This window comes from Bactrocera oleae, chromosome 2, assembly GCF_042242935.1.
Source record: "Bactrocera oleae isolate idBacOlea1 chromosome 2, idBacOlea1, whole genome shotgun sequence".
Lineage (NCBI taxonomy): Eukaryota > Metazoa > Arthropoda > Insecta > Diptera > Tephritidae > Bactrocera > Bactrocera oleae.
The window spans coordinates 34,472,396-34,499,834 of NC_091536.1; the positions used below are offsets into that span (position 1 = coordinate 34,472,396).

Consider the following 27,439-nt stretch of genomic DNA (forward strand, 5'->3'; position numbering starts at 1 on the left):
GCTTGCAGTGAATTAGCATGAATGTGGTAGAACAATATGCATAATACCTACCCGCTTAATAGTTTCAAAGAAATACTTAAGACGGAAATTCCCTAATCCACCAGAATGTATTGAATACCCGCTATTAATATTTCAAGGCCAAATTTTTAACTGGAATTTCCTATTCTTTAAGTATTAAAAATACATACTTTTTTTACCCCATTTTTTTTTTATTCATTATAAAACATCCAATTAACATTACAATACTTGTTTTAAATAAAATGATATTCGAACTAAATCCTTTGCGGCTAAAAGAAATAAATATGAAAGCATCTTAATATTTATGTCCCAGTATCTACAAGTATGTGAACAACAAAGGAATATCTCGAGCCATTCATAATTTCGTTGATAATTAATCATGAGCCTCGTTAAGAAATTAAGCCATTTAACAAAAAAAATCATAAAAAAGTCATTAAAAACTTACTTTTAATAACAAAAAACCGCGCTCATGATTTTAAAGATTTTATTGGGAATTATATGTGCAATTCATGTGAACGGACTATTTATTCAGGCCGAAAACCTGAAATTCTTGGTGAATTATCGGTGAATAAATGTCCTAAAGTCAACAAGCCTCAGAAGTCAAATGATGTTATCGAAGATGACGAAGAAAAAGATCCTACTTTTCATTGCAAACCGGAAGATAACAAATTAAAAATTGATAAGGTTAATAAGTTTTTAACGGAAATTGGTGAACCTTCAATCAAAATCAAGAGAGTCTTAAGTAATAAACAATTTCAAAACATTTTAACAAATGTTGTGAGTAAATTTACAATGTAAATAGTGAAATTGATCCAAAAGAGCTTTTACTTAATAACTTTAAATCTGCTTTCAATGGTAAAACTAGTAGAGCTGATAAAATTCAGGTTTTGACTACGCTTCCTACAGATTGGTCGATTAAAATGATAAGGAAAGAGTTTAAAGTTTCCAAACGAATGGTGAGAACTGCAAAAAAAATACGACAAGAACGAGGATTCGCATCGCAACCTATGATTAAGAGAGTAAAATCTCTAAACATTGAAACCCTCGATCGTATTGAAGCTTTCTATCTATCCGATGATGTCAGCCGCGTAATGCCTGGTATGAAAGATTATGTTTCGGTGATTGAAAATGGGAAGAAAATCCATAAACAAAAACGACTATTATTATATAATGTTCACAAAATACACAAAAAATGTAAAGAAGCTTATCCTGACGAAAAGATTGGACTATCCAAATTTCAAAAACTCCGACCTCGGGAATGTATATCTGCTGGCAAAAGTGGAACTCATAATGTGTGTGTGTGTAAAATCCATCAAAATTTCAAATTGCAATTAGCTGGATTTAAAAATGAATTAAAAAAAGAGGGGACAATTATTTCAGAAAGCTCAAATGATTTAATTAAAAGCTCTGTTTGCCAAGAGTCTGCATCATTGTGTTACTTTTCAAAGTGTACTAAGTGTCCAGGAAGTGATAGTATTATAAACAAATTGGAACTATTGCTTAATAACCATAAAATAAATGAAATTACATACAGCCAATGGAAAAGTACTGATAGGTAAAGAAATGTTCACTCAAATCTTCTCCTTTTCTTTTAAAATTTTTGTAATTATGGTCATCAAATAATTTTTATATTCACGCCACTGAGTAATTCTTTATATTTTGTTACGCAATCTACATATTAATAATGAAATTATTAGATTTTATATGTTTAAATTGTTAATTCTTTTGATTATCCATTTTTTTATTATTATTTTATTCAGTTAATTTATTTTGAATTTTTTAGAACTGAAATCATTGAAGAAACGAAGACAAAAGAAGATTTTCTTTATGATTTAAGACAAAAATGGCCTGAATTGTTGAGACATGATTTCCTTGCACGATCTCAAGCGTCATATTTTACTGACAAGAAAAAATCTGTTGAGGATGGAGAATTTATCGTTTGCCTTGATTTTTCTGAAAATTATACTTTTACTGTTCAAAATGCCATCCAATCTCATCATTGGAATACCAGTCAGGCTACAATTCACCCTTACGTTGTGTACTATAGAGAAAATGAAGAAATGAAACATATAAACATAAGTTTGGAGCGGATAAAATAAAAAAGATTTCCTATTTTTCGGACGGAGCTGCTTCTCAGTACAAAAATAAGTATAATTTTGTGAATTTAATAAATCATAAAAAAGATTTCAACGTGGACGCGGAATGGAATTTTTTTGCTACTTCTCATGGGAAAGGAGCATGTGATGGTTTGGCAGGAAGTTTTAAGAGGCAAGCTTTTCGTGCAAGTCTTCAAAGGGAAAGCGATAGGCACATAACCAATGCAACTTCATTATTTGAATGGGGTAAGAATGCATTTAAAAAAATTAACTTTGGTTTTTGCTCTCAAGAAGATCATGACTCCCATGAGAAGATGTTTAAATTCGAGTGCAAAGTTTTCGCCAAAGACATTAAAATCGTTACCAATAAAGTTAAAAAAAAGAAATAAAGCAATACGTATAAGTTATAAGAATTAATTTAAGAATTATTTAACTTTTTTTTTTTATTTATGAAAAGCTATTTAATTTATTATCTTTCATTTGTTGAAATAAAATTAATCATAAAATAACGATATTTTTAATTAAAAAATGAAGTATTATATTATTGGATTAGGGAATTCCCGTCTTAAGTATTTCTTTGAAACTATTAAGCGGGTAGGTATTATGCATATTGTTCTACCACATTCATGCTAATTCACTGCAAGCAAAATGTGAGACCATCATCCCAACATACAAATGAAATATGCAACACACTCTAAGTGTTGCGTTGCCGAACCGCTATACCTGGAGCGCTATACCGGCAGCGCTACCGCCCGTCATCAAAATTTTTTTTTGCTTAATCTAATCGCGATCGGTCAAATTTTTTTGCGGATTTCGTTACTTTAATGTTTATTGCAAAATACTAAAAAAAAAAATTTTTAATTTTTGAGGGAGAAGTCATTAAAATTTTCATTTCTTAACTTAAAAGTTAATTAACAATTTGAACAAAAAAAAATTATTTAAATTCATACATATTTTTTCAAAGTAAAAGTTTTGAACTATAACTCCTGAAAATTTCATTAAAAAATCACCAATAGTTTTCTAGTTATTAATTTTTTAACTAAAAGTAGAAAAAATTTTCAATTAAAAAAAAATTGTTGTTAAAATTAAAATTTAAAAAAACTGAGCAGGGGATTACTTGCTTATGATGACTACTTTATGAAAAAATACTCACATTCAAATTCAATGATCAAGTGGAAAATGGGGGGTCCACTTGACGTGTTTTTACTCAGGTGGAAAGTCGGAAATTTGGGCACTGTGGTAATTCATAGACTAGATTCAAATATTTTCGGCATTAAACTATAGTATATCCCATATTATACGTTGAAATATAGTATAGCCAATATGAAACACTTAGTTACGCTAAGATATCTTACATATTGACTGATATATATGGCATAAGGCCAACCGAAAGTTTGAAAATCGTATGTTAGGTATATGAGACTATTAACAGAACAAAATCTTCCCTGAGTTTCATTAAAGTACCTCACATACCGTTACCAACATATATGGAGTAAAATCAACCGGATGTTTGAAAATTTTGTGATTATTAGTTATATGGGAGCAAGAGCAAGTTTTTACCCGGTTTTACTTATTTTATTCACAAAGATACACTGTTATAAGGAAAATACGCTCTCTCATTTTCATTGAGATAACTCACTTAATAGGCTCTGGGAAATATTGACCCGATTTCACCTATTTTTGACATACATATTGTACTATCATCAGTAAAGCTTTCTCTCCAAATTTCAATTAATTGTCTACGCTTTTAAGAGCGTTGGTGTGACAGTGGTTCGATCACATCCATCTACGACCTCGTCCTTACTTTTTTGTCAAGGATCATGTGTAAAAAGTTATATCAAGATATCTTAATTTTTACTCGAGTTACAGCTTACACAAAGGGACGGACGGACAGACAGACATCCGGATTTCAACTCTTCTCACCATCCTGATAATTTATATACACCATATATAAACCTATATCTATCTCGAATAGTTTTAGGTGATACAAGCAACCGTTAGGTGAACAGAACTATTATACTCAGTTGCAACATGTTTCAAGAGTATAAAAAAAGTTGGTAACAAGTGAGATAGTGCTAAGTTCGGGTGTAACCGGACATTTCTCACTCTTACTCCTCTATAAAGGTATAAAGACATCCAGTAGCTCAAAATCAATTTACTGGGTATATGGGAGCAAAGTGAATTATTGATCCGATTCAACCGCCCACTTTTAAGTGAAAACCCATATCTCCTGAAAGACTGGACCAATTTCAACCAAATTCGGTTCTTAAAATTATCCTGACATTGCTTTGATGTCAATGATGCGAAAATGGAGGAAATCGGACGACAACCAATTCCGTATGATTTTTCCACTTTACCGTATACAAATCGAGTACCAACGAATATGTTGGGATAAAATAATGTATAAATATTGCTTTTATGATATGCTATCCCAAATCTAAAGTTGATCATAAACATTTAATAATATATGATTTAATATATTTAATAAGATCCCAAACACGATAGTAATCCTTTGACCATTTCGTCGAATAATGAATGTGGAATTCTTTCACAACTTTCCTTAATATAGAGTTTTGCCAGTATTTCCACGGCTTTGATCCTTGCGTGAGTATGAAATGTTCAGTTACACCCGAACTTAGCACTTCCTTACTTGCTCAATATAAAGTTTTGCAACAGCTGAAGATATTTCTCCGGCTTTGATCCTTGCAATTCGCAGGAGTATAAAATGTTCGGTAACACCGGAATTGAACCCTTACTTTCTTACTTAATATAAAGTTTTGGCAACACCTGAAAATATGAAAATGAGCCCACGACTTCGATTTGAAAAATATAATAATAGGAGATTATAAAATGTTCGGTTCCATCCGAACTTTATTCTTCCTTACAGTTTTTGTTTTGTTCCCTCTTTTCTCACTTTATCTTATTTTATATATGCTACTTTAATTTTTTCTTTTTTACAGTGTTGTAATAGCCAAATTCAAAATCTGGACAGTAAAAAGCACCAAGTGTTGGTGTTATCAGTTTGGACTGGCCACCTTAAAGTCCAGATTTAAATATTAAAGAAAACGTCTTGTCTTTTATGAAAATATTATTTTTACGAAATAAAAACAAAGAAAAAATAGTTTCTGAGATAATTACCTTTGGGAAAAGATTCTTCAAAATTTTGAGGATTCAGTACCGAGAAGCCTTCTAACAGTTATTGAAGACAAAATAAAAATAGGACGAAATTCCCCTTCATTTCATTGCTACTGTTTTAGACTTAAGCTGCTCAAAGCTTACTGATCTCCATCAGTACCAACTTAATTAGGTAACGTCTTTGAAAGAAAAATTAGAGACTGCGACGACTGGGCTATAATAGGTATTAATATGGCACTAGAAGCTTTTGTAATATACTCACTATTTTGTTTAATAACGAAAAAAGTTTTGCATACACCCACTCTGGGTATTTCCTTACTTATGCATGGTCTTAATATATTCTTACTTTATATATTATATTATATATTATACTTGTATATCTCAATTCTTCATGTTGTTGAAAGCAATAAAAACTATCCTGTGTAACATGTTGCGCTCAGGTATAAATAATGTTGTCATTCCATGATAAGTATGGGTTAAATATTTACTTAATTTTTTTAGTAGTTAATAAATAATTTCTAAAAAGAAAACTTACTAGTTTTTGTTTTTGCGTGAGGATCTATGAAAATATGTCTCGCTGTATGCTTTGGAACTAAATATACACTCCTATTCTAATATGCATATATAAAGACCAAATCAAAAAATAATTTACATTTATTAGTATCTGATTACTTACATATTTATATGGGTGTTGATATAGTGCGTAGCCTGTAATGTTTACGATATCTAACTCCTGATGCCTCTTATGAAAGGTATTAGGAAATCGCCGATATCTTCCAGTGCGGTTATTATAATTCCTTTATTAAAAGGAAATTGGATTATTTAAGACAATTGTTTATGCTAATCAACATACCTTTTTAGCCATAATATATATTTCAACATATCTACATCATTTAAAGTGTCGTCCTCCGGATTTTTCCTTTCATCTTGTTCATCACTCCACAAGTTGACTCGGTTGTCTTCATATGGAATTCTCTCTTCATGCAAAGAAATCATATTTCTGGCAACATAGTTCAGTACCATAAAATTATGAAGCATTCGTCTAAATAAAATATTTCAGTTAAATACATAAAAATTATTTAGTGAATTTAACCTGTGATATTCCATTATTGCAGTTGCTTGCAAATACGTTTTCGGAATAATCTTGCCAGCGTGTCTGGTTTGCATTGATTTGTAACATTTTTCTTTATGTAATAAAAAACAACTACCTTCTGAATATATTTAAAACGTTTTTTAATTTATGATAAAGCGAATATATTACTTATTTAATATTTACCAGATGCGTTAATACTACAAAATCCATGTATTAAAAAATAACTTAATAATAAAAAACACATATTTCTAAACAAGTGAAAATTTTTATGTTCAAATAATTCAAGAACGAAATGATTACTGTTTAAACATTCCATATATCACAGAAGTAATAAGTTAAGAGAATTAATATCACGGTCTGATAAACTTTAATACGCGCATGAGAAAACATGGGTTAATTTCTTGTGAAAGCTATTTTTGCGTTAGTAGTACGAGTATATTGTCAGAAACAATGTTACCTTATAGTATTTGCTGCTCTTAGGACTAAGCTCACATTAAAGGAATTAAGTTAAAACATGTAGAATATTCTTCAGATTTTAGAAAATATAGTATTTTATACTTATCTAATCAAATTCCTTGATGGCATGTGACCGTCTGTATTTGTTGTCTAAAGAATAGTGCCTTACTTGGCGGCACTATTCTGTACTACATATTTTGGTTAATAAAATGCATATAATATATAGTATGTAACATATGGTGATCTTAATTTTCTTACAATCTTGTTCTACTACTGGGTATTCGAATATGACAAAAGTGCTTTTGTTGTTTAAAAAAAAAAATTCTAAATTCTAAATTCTAAATCCTCAACTCAAGACACCTATTTAAATTCTATACTTCTTATTATACTCTTGCAATATGTTGCTACAGGGTATACAAGTTTTGTTCAGCATTTCGATTGGTAACTGGCGAATGACACGCGTGATGTTTCGCTCGAAGACCTTAATTGAAGCGGGATTGTCCGCATAGACTTTAGACTTTATATATCCACAGAAAAAAGTCTAATGGTGTGATATCACACGATCTTGGTGGCTAATCGACCCAAAACGTGAAATTATCTGCTCACTGAAGTGTTCTCTCAATAAATCCATTGATTGATGCGATGTTTGGGAAGTGGCGCCGTCTTGTTGAAACCAAATATCATTGACATCACGAGCTAGTCGGTTATCAAGGCGCGATATTGACGGTTACGTTCTCAACGCCATCATTTTCGAATAAATATGGACCGAAGATTCCACCGGCCCACAAACCGTACCAAATATTGTTTTTTTCTGGATGAAATGACAGCTCTTGAATCTCTTCAGGTTGCTCGTCGTCCCAAGTGCGGAAATTTTGGTTGCTTACACACCCATTGAGCCAGAAATAGGCCTCATCACTGAACAAAATTTGGTTTGAAAACGTCGGATCTTCTAGAAATTTTTTAAGATCCCATAGAGCGAAGCGATGTTGCTTGGGACGGTCGAGCGGCTTTAGTTCTTGCTGAAGCTGTATTTTGTACGCTTTCGTTATATAAGTCAGCCCAAGTTGCTGCGAACCGAATCGACTCTCCACGGTCTTCGTGTACACTCCCAGCTACGACCGCTATATTTTCTTCACTTCGTGCTGGATATGGTCTATTCGGTCGAATATTATCCAATAATGAATGCTGGGTCTCAAGATGAGTGATGGTGTTGCAAATAGAACCCTCATAAGTTGAGCAAAGCGCGCGAAACACATTCTTTACAGAGCGTGAATTTTCGTAATAAAGTTGAACGATTTGTAAACTTTGTTCAAGCGTTAGTCTTTTCACGATGAAGTCCCGAACAATACTGAACAAAAATAATGTGACAGCATGACACGACTCATGTGTAAGGCTATTGAAAAAAGGACCTCTACTTGCATCACCCGTTATAAAAAATCAGGATGACGAGACGAGTTAAAAACCGGATGTCTATCTGTCCGTCCGTCAGTCTCTCTGTGGAAGCTTGAGGCAACATTAAGATATCTTAATATGACTCTGTACACATGTTCCTTGGCAAAAAATAAGGACGAGTTCGTAGATGGTCGTCATCGAACCACTGCCATACGCTATTAATCGAAAACGTAGAAATATATAATATATATAACTATGCCGTAAATTAAGATACAGAACTCAAATTTGGCACAACGAATCTAACTATCGGGAGCATCTGTGATTTGAAAATCTGGAAAGAGTGGGCGTGATTCCGCCCCCTAATAAGTTTAATGTATATATGAATCTCCCAAACCAATACAGCTATATCACCCAAATTTGCACTCAACAAATACTTTGAACCTTTACAAAGTGCGAAAATAGGTGAAACCGGATGATAACCCCGTCCTCTCCCCATATACCGGTTTCGCTGAAAACTAGTTTGATAAATTAATACAATGATTAAATGCGTCAGAGACATTTATAGGAGCCGGTACCAAAATTTGACGGTAGGCGCAGCACCACTTTTTGGTAAAATCACATATAACGAAAACTGCTCGACCGATTTCAACCAATTTCATTACATAACATTCCTACAATATTCTAATGTTACAGTGCGAAAATGGTAGTAAAACCACGCTTACTTTCTATATAACACAATTTTAAATTCCACCAGGTTATTTAATTTCACTATACCAATAAAGCACCAATTAATATATCGGGATAAAACTTTGCACGAATAGCCCTTCTATAGTGTGCCACCTTATGACCAAAAGCCCCTTAGTACCGAATATGTGGACCCCAGTGCCCATAGTTGCCTTTTTACCGAAAATATCGGCCAATGTGTGAGATATATAATTAAAATTCAGAGAGAAAACTTTACTGATGATAGTATGTATGTATGTCAAAAATGGGTGGAATCGGATCAATATTTCCCAGAGCCTCCATATCCCTAATATACAGATTTTCGGGTAATTTTAAACTGCATATATCAGCTAATATGTGAGTTATTTCAATTAAAGTGAGAGAGCGTATTTTCTTAATAACAGTGTATCTTTGTGCCTAAAGTAAGTAAAATCGGTGAAAACTTTCCCTAGCCCCCATATAACTAATCACAGAATTTTCAAACATCCGGTTAATTATACTCCATATATGTTGGTGACGGTATGTGAGGTACTTTAATGAAACTCAGGGAAACTCATTTTGTTCTGTTAATAGTGTGTATATTATAGCCAAAAATATTTAAAATTAGGTCAATACTACTCCTATCTCTCATAAACCTCAAATTTCCGGTTGGCCTTGTTCCATATATATCAGTCAATATGTAAGATATCTTAACAAATTTAACTGATTAATATTGGATATATTGGTGTATGTATTAATTCGTGCGGTTTCTAAGAGAGGGCTCTGCTAGTATTATTTCGCGTCGCGTTCATCTGTGGCTATATTCATTTTAAAGGTTCTGTCATTTCGTGTCGTTTTCAGTAGATGTCATTTGTTATAGCGTGAACAACAATTTGTTTCATTCATTTGAAAATGTTGAAATTTGTACCAGATAAAGTGTTTTTGCGGGGAGTTCTTCTTCATTACTTTAACATGAAGAAAAGTGCTACCGAAAGCCATCGTATTTTACTGGACGTATATGGTGACCATGCTTTAGCCGAACGAACGTGCCAAAAGTGGTTTGCACGGTTTAAAAATAGCAATTTCGGTTTAAAAAAAAATTTTCAAGACGAAGAATTGGAGACATTGCTCGACGCAGATGCATGCCAGACGCAAGAAGAACTTCATCGAGAAGCTTGGAAATTGGGTGCCTTATGAATTAAAGCCAAAAGACGTCGATTCTGCATGTCGGAAATGTTGCTTCAACGCCACCAAAAGAAGTAATTTTTGCATCGGATTGTCACTGGCGATGAAAAATGGATTCATTATAATAACCCAAAGCGCAAGAGATCGTATGTGAAGCCCGGCCAACCATCGACATCCACGGCAAAGCCGAATATCCATGGTGCCAAGGTTATGCTATATATTATATTTGGTGGGACCACAAGGGTGTGCTCTATTATTAGCTATTGAAATCGGGTCAGACGATCAATTGGAACCTCTACCGAAAACAATTGATTCATTTGAAAAAGACCATCGCGGAAAAACGACCAGAATATGCGATCAGAACAGGGTATCAGAAATTGGCTCGATTCTTTCTTGACCTCCAAGCCGAAGAAGTTCTTTTGCGATGGGATCCACAAACTGCCAGAAAGATGGGCAAACATCGTATCTTCCGATGGGCAATACTTTGAACATTAAATATATAACAATTTGTTAACAATAAAGTCTTAATTAACCGCACGAGTTAATGCATACACCCAATACTATTATGTTTAATGCCAAAAATATGTGAATTTATCTACGAATTACCCTAACTCCCAAGTACTACATACATATACAACAATGTATATTGCTTTGCGTTATTTTATTAAACCTTATGCCGAACATGTCGTTCGATGTGTGGGTTATGTATTTATAAAATTGATTAAAAATATGACCTCAGATATACCTTAGCATTGTCAAAATTAACTTAATCAGCCCATCCCTGTCTTTGTCCCCAATATAGGCAGAATAATATAATATTTTCCGACTTTCCACCTGACAAAATGTGTGATACTTAAATAAAATTAAATGAGCAAGTGGCAATGACATTGGTCCAAACCTTATATTCCTAAAACAATGAATAGCGATTCACTGGACGTTTTCACATCAACTTATTATTGCATATTAAATTTAGCTTTTTCAGTTGAGATTTTATTCCATATATATCATTGAAAGATGACTTTAATACAATTTTAGCTGACGGTAGGTAAAATATAGTAATAAAACTAAGTGAGTCTATGACCTATAATATAACTTAAAAAAATACTAAATTTGATTTTAATCCATTTACAATTTGATCGAATAATGAATTTTGAATTGTTTCGCAACATTTTTTAATATAAAGTTTTCTTAACATCTGAAGCTATTTTCCCTGATTCGATGCTTGCAGGTTGCATGAATATAAAATGTTCGGTTACACCCAAAATTAGCGTTTTAAAAAACGTGAAGATAGCGAACCGAAGCTTAACAAAAATAGTGCTTTTAATATGTGTTAACCCTCATTCAACCATACTCGATTTCAAACTATACCTCTGTAAGGTGACAGACTGATTTTATGCCAAAAATATATGCTAATTTCTTCATGAAATAAAAATAAAAATGTGTTCTGGGATAATTAATCCAAGCCAAATTTTGTTCAGCGTTTTCGGGCCCATTTCTGGCTCAATGGGTATGTAACAAGAAAAAAGTAGCCGCAGCCAACTTTTAAAAGAGAAAATCTTAAAGTAATGGCAAGAATTTTTTGTTAACAATTCGGTCTAACCAATCAACTATTCGAACGCCTCGGACCAAATACTTAAACGGCAGTGTGGCGTTCTCATTGACATATTTCGAAAGATGATCGTTGCGCACCACGATGACGCTGCGCTGCAAGAAATCGCGTACAGCTATTGATATGGAAAATTGTTTGCACATTCCAAATCAGGCACTATAAATTGACTCTAGAGGAGGCAAGACAACGTGAATAATAGGTCTTTTCAACCTTAAATCAGAAAATAAGGCAACTTACCTTGGAATCACCATTGGGATATATCTCACGCAACACTTCACGATCGAAACACAATTGACAGTTCGGGCAACGCATTGCCGCTCTCGCTGAATTCTTTGATCACATCATCAATGAAAACTTTACGCATCTAACGTTTATTGGACCAATCGAATTTGAATCTCTTATGAAATGCTTTATTGGATAATTTGACATTTGGTAAATTTTGAAACTCCAGGGTTTCACCATGCAAATCGTCCTCGCCACACTCGTAACACAACTGAATCAGCTGGCCCCCCGAATTACGCACTGTAGCGTCTAAGTTGATCATAACCGAATCTATATCCTTTATGAGATGTAGTTGAATATAACGGGTAGAACTCCGAAGGTGTTAAGTTGACCTTCTGCTGACCCACAAAAGCAATAACCTGTGAGTAAGTTATCTTAATAATTTTGTTTGTGTACTTGGATATAGTCATCGGTCTAATATTATTATTGTTGAAACTAAAAAAATAAAAAATAAAATAACAAAAACGCTTTGTACGTGGCACTACCGTTTTTTTTAACATATTAAAAAATGTGTATTTGTAAAACCAGCACATCAGAATTTCTCTTTGGAATTATATTTGTAAATAATTGATGAAACAACATAAAATTCAAGTACTTATTAACATAAAAGACAATTTTATATTGATATATGCACTTTTCCTGCTTACTTACGCAAATAATTTAGATGTATTGTTTTGTATTAGATATCATCAGAGTCCATTCCATTTGTTAAGGCACAACCTAAAATAATAGAAAAAATTCTTCATAAATAATAGTAATATAATATATGTACAATATAAAATATATATACTTTGAATTAAGAAATAAAAAAGGTTTAATTGACAAATTAACACTATTATTTTTAAATTCATTCTTTTGCGTATTTATATATCTTTCATTCAAACCAACTTTGATTCAAACCAAGTTTATGCCATCCTTTTAAACGTTCAAACGCATTGAGAAGTAATCACAATTTTTTTGGTTATCACTATTGTCGAAACTAAAAAAATAAAACAATAAAAACGCTTTGTAATACACAGTTATATAAAGCAGCAATTAATAACAATGGTAGCGCTAAAAGTTAAACTTTAACTTAAACAAATAAATTAAACACCAAAATAATCATGCATTACCGTTTTATTTGAACATATTAATAAACATGTATTTGTACAACCAGCACATCCTAATTTTATCTTTGCAATTATATTTGTAAAGAATTGAATAAAATTTTTATACTCTCGCAACTTGTTGCTACAGAGTATAATAGTTTTGTTCACCTAACGGTTGTTTGTATCACCTAAAACTAATCGAGTTAGATATAGGGTTATGTATATATAAATGATCAGGATGAAGAGAGGAGTTGAAATCAGGGTGACTGCCTGTCCGTCCGTTCGTCTGTCCGTCTGCCCGTCCGTCCGTGCAAGCTGTAACTTGAGTAAAAATTGAGATATCTTCATGAAATTTGGTACACATGTTTCCATAAATCGAACCAAAACTTTTCAAGCCCTTCGGTATTGAATGTGTGGACCCCAGTACCTATAGTTGACCTTTTACCGTAAATATCGGCCATTGTGTAAGATATATAATTGAAATTCATATAATAGAATAAATAAATGAAACTATCGATAATAGTATGTCTTTGTTTCAAAAATGGGTTGAATCGGATCAATAGTTCTTGTAGCCCTCATATATCTAATATAAATATTTTTGAACTTCCGCGTGACTTTATACCGCATATGTGAGTTATCTCAATGAAAATGAGAGAGCGTGTTTTACTTATAACAAGATCAAATCGGGTGAAAATTTTGCTTAGCCCCCATGTAACTAATATCAGGATTTTCGAACATTCGTCTGACTTTACTCCATTTGATTGGTGATGGTATGTGAGGTACCTTAATGAAACAGTAGGAGCATTTTATTAGTCTGTGGCATGTTAGTAGTATGTGGTATTGGAAAAAACTAATAAAATCGGGTTAATACTACCCTCAAATTCCACATACTACCTCTAATGCTTTTCGTTATTCTAACCAGTTTTATGCCGAATATGTCGGTCAGTGAGTATTAATATTTTTTTTATATATAAAATTGCTTCAAAATATGTTCTCGAGTATAGCTGAGCAATGTCAAAATTAATATATTTCTCTATCCCCAATATATATATGATTTCCGTCTTTCCACCTGACTTTACACCGTTCCGGTTGATCAACGTGATATTTTAACGAAATTAAGTGGAAAAGATTTCTTAAAAATTATGTGGTTTGAGGCTGAATTAGAATGAAATTAGTATATACTCAGTCTAAACCTCACACCTTCATATAATGAATTCCGATTCTCTGGTTGACGTCTGGTCTAGGCTTATAATATAAAATTTAGCCACTTTGGTGGAGTTAATATCACATTCATATTTATGTATATCTCGCTTCAAGCAATAAAACTGAGACTAAGTTTATGGCCTTTAATATAAGTTGTTCAATAAAAGGCAGAGCTAAACTTAAAACACGTCCGTTTATTGCGGCGATCCAAAGGAGAAGAAGGAACTTACAAAAATAGTACAGTAGTTAAAGCGAATAATTGAAGTACGGAATGATAAGAAATAGAGAAACACTTTGCACAGGGTGCATCGTGTGATATAAAATAAAAATAGAAAATAAATCTTAAACATCCTGCCCGGTCGAAGCTACTGCTTCGAAATCGTCGAGTTGTAAGAGTAAGCACAGTTTCTGCACTGCTCGGGTGCACACTCCATAAAAGGTAACCAATGTTGCGTTGCGTACCAGGCCATCCCTGCCCGGATGAACCTCTGTTATGCGACCCAGTCGCCAATGTGTTGGGGGAAGATTTTCATGTCTGACTAGGACAATGTCTCCAACATGAATATTTTCGGTCTCCTCCGCCACTTACTTCGTGTTTGCAGGGTCGCCAAATACTCTTCACTCCACCGATGCCAGAACTGTTGATGTATTCGTCGTAACCACTGCCAGCGCTTTAGTTAGTTAACAGGAATTTCCGCTACGGTAGGCTCTGGCACTGCGATAAGAGGAGCGCCAATGAGAAAGTCTTCAGGTGTTAGCGCATATTTGTCTTCAGGATCATCCGTCAGCGGTACAAGTGGACGCGAATTCAAACGGGCCTCGATTCGTGCCGCCAGCGTCTGTAATTGCGAATGCCACATCCCTGGTTACCTATTACCCGTACCAGATGTCGTTTCGCGGACTTCACAGCAGCCTCCCACAATCCACCTTGAGGGGGGGCACTAGGTGTTATAAAGTGCCAACTCGTACCAATGTTGGCAAGATATTACTGATTCTGTTCATTGTGCCAAGCAGCTAGATCTTCCCTCATTACCCGATTGGCTCCTACAAAAGTTGTAGCGTTATCACTGTATAAGTCGGGGCACAGGCCGCGTCGACTAACGAAACGCGTGAAAGCGTCTATAAACGCCATTGATGACAAGTCATCCACCAACTCGATGTGCACAGCTTTGGTAGCCATACATACGAAAACTGATAGATAAGTTTTCACTCTACTGCGAGATCTTTTAGTGCCAATGCGCAGTGAAAAAGGAACGCAATAGTCGACACCTGACACCAGAAATGGCCGAGATACGCAGACCCGATGTCGTGGTAATGAGGCCATCTGTTGGGTAATGGTAACTCCACGGTGTCGTCTGCAAATCACACATTTATGTATTGAACTGCGTACAACTTGCCTTGCATTAAGGATCCAGTAGCGGTAGCGTAGAGTATGTAGCATTAGCTGTGTACCGCCGTGAAGGGTGTCGATATGAGTTTGGTGTACCAGCAGTCTAACTAAATCGCTAACCTTTGGAAGTATAGTTGGATGACGATATTCTTCGAGCAATGCTGACCCATTAATGCGACCGCCTACCCGTATGATACCATGATCATCCAAGTAGAGGTTAAATGGTAGTAGTGGGCTAGAGCTTGACAAATTTGTGCCTTCACGTAAGCAATGTAAGTCTTGCGGAAACGCGGACGTTTGATCAATACGAATGAGCAATTCAAGCGCGGTATCCATCTCTGGAGTTGTCACACGATGTTGGCGAAGACGGCGATGCTTTGGTAACCAGCGAAGTATTATAGCTGTAGTTCTAATTAGTCGTTTGATCGAACTAAACCGCTGTGTTAATGGAATATGTTGTCCATCAAAACGTCGGGTGATGAGCTGCAACCGAATTGAAGATGCGAAGGTTAAAACTCTGGCCCTCTCTTCAATCCGCACCTTTACAACTTCGTCTGCTTGTAACTCCGGTACCTGGTTACACGGGGTTGCCTTCTGACGTAACCAATCTGGACCCGTCCACCATAAATGGTGGCTCAGCAACTCTGATGGAGTCACACCACGGCTCGCGCAATCTGCTGGATTCTGTTCCGAAGGTACATAATGCCAACAATCTAGAGCGGTCAATTCTTGTATTTGCCGAACCCGGTTGGCAACATATGGTTTTAATAACATTGGCTGTTTGCGTAGCCAGCACAATACAATACTAGAGTCCGTCAGTAAGTGTACAGAGGCATCTACCAAACTAAGAGCTCTGCGAACATTATCAATCGTCTTAGCTAATAGGAGAGCTCCACATATGTAGGCCTTCTGACTGGCATCACAAAAACCATAGAGCGTACTGCGACTAGTTGCATTCATCCCAAGCCAACGAGGAACCCGAACCTTGGCGAGAGTACATAAATCATCCCGAAATTTAGACCAGATATTGTACAGATCTTTCGGTAGTGGGGTATCCCAAGATATACCCGCAGACCAAAGAGTCTGTATAAAAACTTTGCCCGATATAATGACTGGTGCCAGAAATCCAGTGGGGTCATACAGTTGGGCTACGTTACTGAGAACTCGGCGCTTCGTTGGCAATTCATCATAGTGTTTCAGTGATACATTAAACAACAACTCATCACTTACCGGGTCCCAACGCACCCTAACACCGTAGCTATAGGGACGTCAATATTGCATTCATGTATAGAAGATGATTCGCCAATTTTCGCTAGAATGGCGGCTCTATTTGAGTTCCACTTTCGTAACATAAAACAACCAGCCGTCAAAATCATGGATACATTTTGGGCTAAGGTAACCGTTTCCTTAACGTCAGTACAGCTCGTAAGGAATTCGTCTACGTAAAATGAAGAGAGAATGGCAGTGCCCGCCGACTCAGCTTGCTTATGGTCGCTCACCACTCTATAATTATCGATAACACATTGCTGCAGCGCTCGCACTGCATTGTAAGGGCTACATGCCATGCCATAAGTCACCGTCGTAAGCTGATATATTTTAATATTCTCGTTCGGGGATTCGCGCCATAAGATACGCTGGAGATCTCGATCCTCTGGTGCTACTAAAACCTGGCGAAACATCTTCTCCACATCGTAGGTTGGACCCACACGTTGTATATCATTAAGAGAAACACCATTTGACGTTGGTGATGAAGCATTAAAAACGACACGGAACTTGTCTAGTACGGCATGATGCGGAATGTGATATATACGACGGGAATCACTGTATGTACCTAAAGCTTCCATGTGCCCTAGGTTGATATACTCCTTCATGAAAGCAATATATTTGTTACGTAATAGTGCATCGGAGGCCAGTCGACGCTCCAAACGATAGAATTGTCTTAAGGCACTGCCATAAGAGTCGCCTAGGGGTGATGCGTTAGCTTGCATTAGTAAGCGCACCATGTAACGCCCTTCTGATGTTCGTGAGTGAGTCATTGAGAATATTCGCTCGCATTCATCATCAATAATCTCGTCAGCATAAGACCCTTCGTCGAGCTTCCAAAAGCTGCTTACAATCTCGTCCAAACGAGACTCTTCCAAAATTTGAGCGCTATATGAGCGCAAACCTAACTTATTTACTGAAGATGTTGATGCAGGCCCAAAAATAACCCAACCCAAACTCGTACGTTGTGCATGTGGTTCGTTAGGACCACCCTTGATAGTATCTCCCTTCAAAATGAGACCCCAAACGTCAGCTCCTAGCAGAAGATCAATATTTCCTGGAGTACCAAAATGCGGGTCTGCCATTTGCAGACCAGCCAATTGTTTATACTGATTTCCAAAGATTTCTGCTGTTGGAAGCACCGAGGTAATAGATTTAATGACCAAGGCATGAATTGCCACTGAGAATTGCAAGTCCGTTGACTTGAGTGTTATTGCCACGACGCCCTTGGTGCGTGTAGAGGATAATGCACCAATACCCTCGACCGCTACATCATAGCTACTTCTATGGAGATTCAAAGCATTAGCAAAGCGTTCTGTAATAAAACTTACTTGTGATCCAGGATCACATAAAATCCTCGCCAGTCGTTCCTCCGAGTTGTCTCCAGAAACATACGCACACGCTGTAGCAAGAAGTACGATCTGGTCACCCCGAGCATGGCATCCAATTACAGAGTCGTGGTGTCATAACGTGGTTTGAGCCAGTACTAACGGTTGACAGGGCTGCGATTTAGTACTGGTAGTAGTTACCACTCTCCTCGTGGCGGAAAGCGAAGCAGAGTGCTGTGATTCTCGACAAAAAATGGTATTGTGCCTGCGGCCACATTGGCGACATCCTCCAGAGGGACACTGTTTAGACATATGCCCTGACCTTAAGCAGTTAAAGCATAAGCCTGATTTCCTGAGGACATCGAAACGTTTCTCTGGTGGTAAGTCCAATAAGGTTGGACAACGCGTAACCTTATGAGGGCATTGACAATACTGACACTTTGATTCTTCCATTGAATGGTTGCATTTGACGGTGCGCGTGGTTGATAAGCGCTGATATGGACGGCCGGATACTGTGTCGGGACCATCTGCGACCCGAACAAGCTCTGTTGACAGACTTGGAGCCCTTTTCTCCTAGAATTTCAATAAGTCCGATAAGCTGGACAACTCCGTTGGAGAGCAGTGCATGCACCATTCGCACCATGTTGTAGGAGGGAGCTTTGATACGACGATAGGTACAGTTAATGCATCCCACTCTTTAACTGGCAAATTCATAAGAGCTGACGAACGCAGAGAATCGCTTACAACATCTACAATATTCAGCAATGATTGTGCTGACTCCTCTGACGCCAACGGAAGGTTTAGGAAACGCGCAACATGAATTTCTGCCAACTGCTTGGGGTTATCATACCGTTTTTTCAAAGCTGCCCACAGTTCTTCATAACCTCCAGAATAAACACCACCAACCAACGGCACTGATGAGCAAGGAACAGCTTGACGCAACTTACCAAGTTTGTATGCAGTGGGTAATTCCCGGTTGTGTACTAAAGTCTCGAACGCGTCCTTAAATGCCAACCAATTATGTAACTCACCATCAAATGATGGAATATGTAACGGCTCCAACTTTAACTCGACCGACGAGTCTATATTGCCCTCCCTGGGAGTGTGTGACTCGTCACCTTTCGTCGAACGTAAGCGTATAAGACTGGAACATAGGTCGTTGTACACTTCTTCGGTGACGTCTCACCATGCTGAATGTACTTCCAACTCTTCGTCTTTCGCAAAACTGAGGAGTGCCTCGTGATTTACGAGCATGCGGTCGTAATGTGATCTCGCCGAATTCAAAAGTTGCTCAGCCTTGGATGCATCTAATTCACCTGGGTGCGCCTTGCGCACCTGATCCAACGTGCGAGAAATTGCAGATGCATGAAATTGGCGAAGATTTATTTCTGCCATTTCCAATTTATGTACATGTAAAGTGCGGTTATGCTTTACAGTGGTACTGCAGAAACTGAACTTTATCCACAAATATCGCCTTAATCCTTTACGATAGCGTCGAGACAATTTACTTATGAGAATCACCAATTTAAACTCTCAAAGTTAGCAATGTTCTTAGTCCTCACAGGCGGCACCAAAAATTATGTTCAATAAAAGGCAGAGCTAAACTTAAAACACGTCCGTTTATTGCGGCGATCCAAAGGAGAAGAAGGAACTTACAAGAATAGTACAATAGTTAAAGCAAATAATTGAAGTACGGAATGATAAGAAATAGAGAAAAACTTTGCACAGGGTGCATCGTGTGATATAAAAAAAAAAATAGAAAATAAATCTTAAACATAAGTCGAGAAGATACCAAATTTGATTGTAATTTAATCACGATATCATTTAATAATGGATGTTTAATTCAACATTTTTTAATATATACGGTTTGGAGGAATTTTCTGGTCTTTGATTTTCTCAGCTCACATGTACTACTTATGGTATAATTTTTTTCTACAACAGCAACCTCATATACCTCACATATTAAATCTAACCCCTTTGGTTCAGTTTATATCACATACACCATGTTTGACTTAAATAGCTTCTTTTTATAAAAGTTAACATTTCGGAGAAAAAACTAGTATTGACACAAAATAAATCTATGATCAATAGCATAAGTTAATAAGATACCAAATAATAACCGAGTAATGAATGTTGAATTCTATCGCAACATGTTACAACAGAGTATAGTTTTGTTCACCAAGAGCATCACCTAAAGTGATAGATATAGATTTCTATGTACATATATTTCTTCTAATATTTGGTGATAATCAGTGGTTAGGTATATTTTCTCAGCCATCATGTTGAACTCATTATAAAAAATATACCAGTCAACAATGCTAAAAAAGTTTCTTAGAGTGTGGACTTTGTATAGAGCAAAAAAATCTTTCTAGAAAAAATTGCATGAAATAAATATTAGTAATGTAGTATCAAAAGGGCTAAAGACCCTTTTTATGTGGTTATAGATAAACTGCGACCCCATCGGTTTACATGCTAATGTCTATTATTTCAGTTTTGCGACACATTTTAACATGAAGGTCATGAGGTGAACTGTAAACTCAAGAAAATTACATTTTTACCTAGCGCCGTTGGCAGCTTTGAAAGGTTTAGATATTAAGACAGAAAGAAGAAAATCTACATACCTGCTCTACATATGTGTATACCATACTTAATTATATGTAAGTTATTGTTAATTTAGCCTTCATGGGTAGACCCTTCAAAATAGGTGCCATAGATCCCCCTGTTTTAGAAAGCGTTTAACAAAAGTAATTTACGGAGGGATTTTCCGAGAACTTAATTTCAATACAATGAAATAAACTACTCATTTCTAAAATATAAATATAACTAAATATTATGTATTATTATGTTAGTGAATAGCTAAGTAATATATAGGTATACAAAAGTACGTAAGCTGTACTAACATGTTGCAAGAGTATAATAAATATCAGTACACTGTGTTTGTAGTTTCAGTTTTACTAGATGTCTTTACCAGCAAAGTGCTTTATTCAAACTAATTTTAGTGTATTAGTTATATAGTGTTTAAAGTATTATTATATTCAGTGACGAGCAAAACCGTATTATATACAGTGGCGAGTACCTATACACGGAACAGGAAAGGAGTCATAGCAAGGACTTACAAGGAATTACAGCGAAAGAGAGCAGCACATAGGATCCGACTTTTAACACCCGAATGGACTGAATTATATAAGTATTATCTATAAGTATTTTATATATTAATCCATTTATTATTAATTAATTATGCCTAGATTAAGTAGAAAATCTATATTACTAAGTCGTCTTCAGAATAGAAGACGTATGAGAGTTCTTCGTGCAAACTCTTTATATAGAGATAGTGAGCAGTCACAAAATACTGTAAGTCACGCCAATCGTAGATTAGATTCCGATGTCCGTCTGTCCGAACAAATTATCAATACAAATCAACATAGAACCAGGCGGGAAAATCTCGAGGTACGGTCTTTTGAACAAAATTTAAATACTGTTCAACATAGAACAAGGCGGCAAGATCCGCAAATTCGCTCTGAAGAGCAATAAGAGATACTCGAAGTCATAGGTCTCGCGTGAAGACCCCGAGGTTCGATCTGTTGAGCAAGTTGCAAATACTGTTCAACATAGAACAAGGCGGCAAGATCCCCAAATTCGCTCCGAAGAGCTAATAAGAGATACTCGAGGTCGTAGATCTCGTCGAGAAAATCCTGAGGTACGTTATGATGAACAAAGTAGGAACACTTGGGATCATAGAGAACTTCGCGCAAGAAATTCTGAGTATAGGAATTTAGAGCGCATTCGTGATCAAATGCAAACCGAACATGCAAGAAGAAATCCTGAAATAAGGAGAGAGGAGCGTGATAGAGAAACACAACGTCGACAGTTTAGTAGGAGGGGTATGAGGGAAGAAATTTTGAACCAGAGACGTTTTAGACAAGGTCAAGTTCGCCTTCATAGAGATAACCCACTCAATAACAAATTGAAAACCAAAGGCAGTCCCAACGAATCCGATTAACGAGAGAAAATAATGTTATAGAAACTGATAATAGTGGCAATTTAACAGATTTCAAAAACGTTTATTTCCCAAATATAATATAAATAAAAATAAGGGCCCTACTGAAATATGTATTTGCTGCGGCGGCTTATGGTTTTCACACCAAGTTCGCAAATTAAATTTCGAAATTATTGCGCAAGGTAACCCGAACGCTGCATCCGCCTTCTTTTTAATGCAAAAATTTCCTTCAGAAGATGGAAATTACAATTTTTGTGCTACTTGCAAAAATGCGATTGTTAAAAAGAACGTTCCAAAAATATGTTTAGCTAACGGTCTAGACTTTCCTGAAATACCGGATTGTGTGAAAGGTTTAACCCCAATTGAAGAACGTCTCATAATGCCTAGATTGCCTTTTATGATAATCCGTCCGTTAGGATATCAAGGTCAGAGTTTGCTCAAAGGTGCTGTTGTTAATGTACCAATTTCTGTTAACAATATTGTGACATCTCTACCAAGGTCCTTTGATGAGCCTCATGTGATACAAATTCACTTAAGAAGGCGTTTGGAATACAATCATGATTACATGATCAATACCATACGCACCGCAAAGATTATGGAAGCTTTGCAATTCTTAGTGAATACCCCTCTGTATCGTGAGCACAATGTACATATTAATGAAAACTGGATTTCAGAATTTAATAACCAAGAAGAAGTTCCGTTTGTTGCATCTGCAGAGGATTCCCGATTGGTTCAATCTTTTCATGCCGCACAAACTTCTCATGATAATCCCTCAGGTAATAATATTCCCAAGGGTTTTTTACCTTCAGAGCTAAGTCCAGGCGGTCAAGAAACTCTTTTGGACAATATTCCTGTAGAAAACTTAGACTATAACCGTTTAGTTATAGCGCCAGGTGAAGGACAAAGACCAATTGACATAATTCAAGATAATAATTCAGAAGAGTTGTCATTTGGAACAATATACGTTGGGCAGAAGCGTACATGCTCTGAAACGTATAGCAAGATAATACGTTCTGAAATTCGCCGTTTTGACAGAAGAGCGTGTACAATTCCAAAGTCGTTCTACAAGTATGATTACAAAAAATTAGAACTGCTACAAATTAAGAATAGTACATCCATTTGCCATCAGGTAGCAACCGAGTTACAGCCCAAAATCTATTAAACGAAAACTTTGTTCAAAACTTGATTCAACACGATGATGGTTACAAGGTTTTGAAAGGCGTTAGATGCTCACCTGCGCACTACAAAGCTGAGAAGAAAAAGGCAATCGCTGTGATTCGCCAATTTGGGCTTCCAATCTTCTTTATTACTTTATCGGCTGCAGAATCTCAGTGGGTTGAGCTTTTGGTCATCCTCTCTAAAACTGTTGATTCTAAAGATATTTCGGAAGAGGAAGCCAACAGTTTAACAACCCAAGAGAGATATCGCTTAATTCGGTCAGACGCGGTTACTTGTGCTAGATATTTTGACTACCGCTATCGACAAATTCTTTTTAAAGATAACGCCGGCATTTTTGGAGAGCATTTTGTTACAAATTTCTACTGGAGGGTGGAGTTTCAACAGAGAGGTTCCCCGCATGTACTTGGCATGTATTGGCTTAATAATGCTCCCAGGATCAACCTTCAAGATCCACAGACATTCCCTGATGTCATTAGTTTTATTGACAATTATATTTCTAGCGATGGTTTTGGGTTATCAAAAGCATAACCACAGTCGGTCTTGTCATAGGAAAATAAGAGGACAACAGTTTTGTCGTTTTGGTTTACCATATCCACCAATGCCTTCAACGCAAATACTGTTACCTCTTACAGAAACAAGTCAAAATTCAAAAAGACACAAGGAAAACTTTTTCAAAATTCAAAACGTTTTAAATTCAAATATGACTACAGAAGACATTTCTAATTTAAACGATTTTGAACACTTCCTGTCTGATAGTAGAATTAATACGTCTTTTGATGACTATTTGTTAGCCCTTAGGTCAAGTTTAACAAAACCTAAAATTTTTCTAAAAAAAAATTACAGGATCGTTTTATAAACGCTTATAATCCTCTGATTTTGGAACTTCATAGAGCAAATATGGATATCCAATATATACTGGATGCATATGCTTGCTGTTCATATATAATTAATTATATTAACAAGTCCAACAGATGAATTTCTCGGCTCTTAAATGAAGCTATATCAGAGGTAAATGCTGGAAATTATACTATTAAGCAAAAACTTAAACATATAGGTCACAAATTTATATCAGGCACAGAAATATCTACACAAGGAGCAGTATATTGCTGCATTGGGCTCCATCTTTCGGAAGCAAGTAATGTAGAAATATTTATAAATACCTCTCGACCTGAGGAACGTGTTCGAATGGTAAAACCTAGAGCGGAACTTCAGAACCTTCCTTCAGGTTCGACTGAAATATTCGTAGCCGGTATTTTAGACCGTTATAGAAGAGAGGGAAGACGATAATTTAACAGAAAGCGGGGTTGTCATGCCTCTTAAAGACGGTAGCGGTTTTGTGAAAAAACGTACCAAACCTTGTATTATTCGGTATAGAAGGTTTAACCCAGATTTGGTCAGAGTTGAGTATTTTCGCGAAATGTTAATGCTTTACTATCCTTGGCGGAATGAACAGCAAGATCTCATTGAAAACGATAATGAGCAGACTTGCATAACACATCGTATAATAATTGAGGAAAATCAAAGAAAATATGATGTTTTTGAGCAAAGAGAACTTGAAAATGTTCTAGAAAGTCTTTATAATGAAATAGACTTGGACGAAGGTGCTCAAAATGAACTACCTATCGTGGAAAATTAGTTCAGAGTGTTGGCACTTAAAGAAATAAACCCAAATATAAATTTGCTGGACTTGCATGGCGAAGATTCAACAGATAATGGCACTGAATCTGATTGCAATATTAGACTTATTAAACTACCCCCTTTAATTCCAGTTGAGGAATTATTTTCTTTAGTTCAAAGTCTAAATACTAAGCAAAGAACCTATTTGACACATTTGATGCACCACCTAAAAACAAATCTCCCATTTTATGAGTTCATTGGCGGCGATGCAGGTGTAGGAAAGAGTCGTTTGATATCTGCAATATATCAAGCTCTTAACCATCGTTACAATTCTACACCTGGATCCAATCCAAGTTCCTTAAAAGTTCTTCTTTGCGCACCTACGGGTAAAGCAGCATTCGGAATAGGTGGACTGACCCTTCATTCAATATTCTCTTTACATGTTAATCAGTTGAATAGAGAGTTGAGGCCACTTAGCAATGACACAGTTAATTCATTGTATTCCAGACTTATCGATTTAAAATTAATCATAATTGATGAAATATCGATGGTAGGTGCTCGTTTAGCTCTGTTGATGCGTGATTAAAACAAATTTTCAAAACAGACAGCCCCTTCGGTGGTATACCGATCAAAGTGTTTGGTGATTTGAAGCAACTCTCACCTGTTGGAGATAGATGGATATTCTCTCCTAATCCCAATGATGCATACAGCACTTTAGTTGGTTCCCCTTTGTGGGAGTTATTTAAATACTTTGAATTAACAGAGATAATGAGACAACGGGAGGATCAGACCTTTGCAATTGCATTAAATCATATGGAATTTGGTACTATGACAAAACTCGAGTAGTTAATTTCGAAGAAGTTCCCGATGATGCCATACATCTATTTTGGTCCAATGAAGGGACAAATAATTTCAATGCCCTTAAGCTCAGTCGAATCCTAACAGAAGCTTTCCTTTCAACTGCAAAAGACTCAGTTAAAGGAATTGGTATAAATGAAAATGATAATATTATATTTTGGAAAGAGTTAAACTTTTCAAAACTTCTGAAACGCAGGAACTGCCCTATGAATTGACACTAAAAACCTCCGCCAAATATATGATTACAGTGAACATAAACACGTGTGATGGCTTGGTTAATGGGGCAGCTGGACAACTTATGTAAATTGATTTCCATTGTTCTTTTCCAACAATTCTGTGGATTAAACTTTTGGAACCTTCTGTTGGTTTGATAGCACGATCAAAAAAGCCTCATCCTCTAGAAAGTTCTTGGACACCAATTGAAAAAGTTCTAAAATCTTTCCAATATAAAAGAAATGAACTAATTTCAAGTGAAAGAAATCAGTTTCCAGCTGTTCCGACTGAGGGAATAACTGCTCATAAAAGTCAGGGTGCCACATATAGTAAAGTTGTAGTTCATACTCGACCCAGAATGCCTAGAGGTCTATTCATCGTAGTAAATTTTATTCCTCCTAACAAATTTTCTGAATCGGATCCCGTATTTAGGGAACTGAGGGAATTGAACACAAATAAAGCTTTGACAACAAGTTTCAATCATCAAAATGTGCTAATTGTTGGAGATTTTAACATTTGTTTAATGTCTACAGGGACTGCAATAAGAAATCTGCTCCAAGAAAAAAACTTTAGTTCCCTGGTTGGTGCAGAATATTCAACTACACCTGCCGGTACACAAATTGATTGGGCATTTTCAAACATGGATCCTTCCCGTGTAAATGCAATTACTTTTGAGACAGTACACAGCTATCATGACAGTATTTGTGTCTCTATTTCGAACTAAAGTTTTCAGACTTAGTGCAATAGTTCTTCATTTTTTTTTCCAAATATAATCGAATAGGAATTTTGACAATAGTTTTTAAGACAATTTTAAGAAAAATATGTAAATAATTTAATTAAGAAAATTTAAATTATATATATAATTTGTTATTATATATGACATTATTGTATAAATATATGAAAGAAATTAAATAGTGTAAGGAAAAAAGAAATATAATTTGGATATATGTATAAGAATCTCTACAAAAATTTATTAATTAAAATTAAAATTTAATATTCTAAATATTATATAAAAATTTATATATGATATTATATCATTTTTAAAGTTGTTAATATTTATTATTTTTAAGCTAAACATGTATAATAATATCGGTATAATAAATAAAAAATGTTATTCATTGTCCAAAAACGATTTCTTTTCATACTTCTCAATACAGTTGTAATGTATTCTATATAAAATCAATTATAAGCGTATACAAAAAGCACGAGAACGATTTCTCACAATAAAGTAAATTTAGTTTACAAATTGCTCTAATTATTTTCACTGTGAGTGAAAAGTAAATAACTAAGGCAACAGTTCCTACTTCTAATTATTAAAATATATAAAAAAGTCTC

General features: G+C 35.6%; 1 long non-coding RNA gene across 4 annotated transcripts in view; it reads left to right on the forward strand.

Annotated features, from left to right (window-relative positions):
* The window catches only part of LOC118683437 (uncharacterized), a 45,044-nt gene extending 39,506 nt beyond the window's left edge, over positions 1–5,538 (forward strand). For 3 of the 4 annotated variants that reach the window (XR_011397941.1, XR_011397937.1, XR_011397938.1), the window contains exon 4: positions 1,802–2,511. This is a non-coding gene — a long non-coding RNA (uncharacterized lncRNA). Of the gene's footprint in view, positions 1–1,801; positions 2,512–5,074 lie in introns of those variants that run through there. The other variant, XR_011397940.1, reaches the window with a different exon arrangement.
* The last annotated feature ends 21,901 nt before the right edge of the window (positions 5,539–27,439 follow it).